Source organism: Otolemur garnettii, unplaced genomic scaffold (genome assembly GCF_000181295.1).
Source record: "Otolemur garnettii isolate 467f Iridium unplaced genomic scaffold, OtoGar3 scaffold00235, whole genome shotgun sequence".
Taxonomy (NCBI): Eukaryota; Metazoa; Chordata; class Mammalia; order Primates; family Galagidae; genus Otolemur; species Otolemur garnettii.
Window position 1 is genome coordinate 407191 of NW_003852630.1, and position 1220 is coordinate 408410.

The following is a 1220-nucleotide window of genomic DNA, read 5'->3' on the forward strand; positions in this document are numbered from 1 at the left end:
GAGTCTCCTGCCTCCGCCTCCCAAGTAGCTGGGACCACAGGTGCCCGCCACAACGCCCGGCTATTTTTTGGTTGCAGCTGTCATTGTTGTTTGGTCCGTCGGGGCTGGATTCGAACCCGCCACCTTAGGTGTACATGGCTGGCGCCTTAGCCGGTTGAGCTATAGGCACCAAGCCTGTTTGTTTGTTTTTGTTTTTTTTTTTTTTGAGACAGAGCCTCAAGCCGTCACCTTGGGTGGAGTGCTGTGGCATCACAGCTCACAGCAACCTCCAATTCCTGGGCTCAAGCGATACTCCTGCCTCAGCCTCCCAAGTAGCTGGGACTACAGGCACCTGCCACAATGCCTGAATACTTTTTGGTTGCAGCTGTCATTGTGTGGCAGGCCCGGGCTGGATTCGAACCTACCAGCCCATGTGTATGTGGCTGGTGCCTTAGCCACTTGAACCACAGGCACTGAGCCCACTGCAAGGTTTTAAGAACAGAGATTATCACAGAGCTCATTCATTTATTCAGAAAGCATTTTCTTCAAGCACCTAAAATATGCCAGGCCTCCTGCCAATGACAGCAGCTGGGTTGGGTGGGCAGGCACAGGGAGCCATCACTGCCTGGGAGCTTTAGGAGATGCCCCTGGGGAGAGCAGGGCTTGGTCTGGGCTCTGGGGGACATTCACCCCCATGGGGAGGCCCCTGCCCAGAGGCCTTATGGGCCTGCACCCTGGTGCGTCTGGTCCTGCACCTATAGGAAACACCTATAAGGAAGTTTGTTGCTTCAGATGGGGAAGGTAGGTTTCCTGCTTCCATGATAGGGCCGACTTCAGGGAGGGAGCAGCTCTGGGTTGTCTTAGAATCAGGCAGCTGAAAATCAAAGTTTGCCGTCAGCTGTAGCTTCTTAGGCTGAGAGAGCTCGGCAGCGTTAGTTGTATGGCTGTGCTTGCTGGTTTTTGTTTTGATGTGTCTTATGTTAGATTGGACCAACTCATGGTCAAAACTGACAGGAGCTGTAAATTATAGGAATGGGGCCTCTAAAATAGATTTAAACACCCCACAGCTGCAGTACACTGGCTGGAATAAAAGTATTTAACACATTTATATTTCTTTGACATATTTTGAGATGACTGCTGAGAGGTTTAGGGATGGAGTCCAGCCAGGGTCCACAAGCAGGAGAGGAGGCTAGTCCAAGGATGAAGAATAGTGAAAGGTTACAGCGCCAAAGATAAAAGAC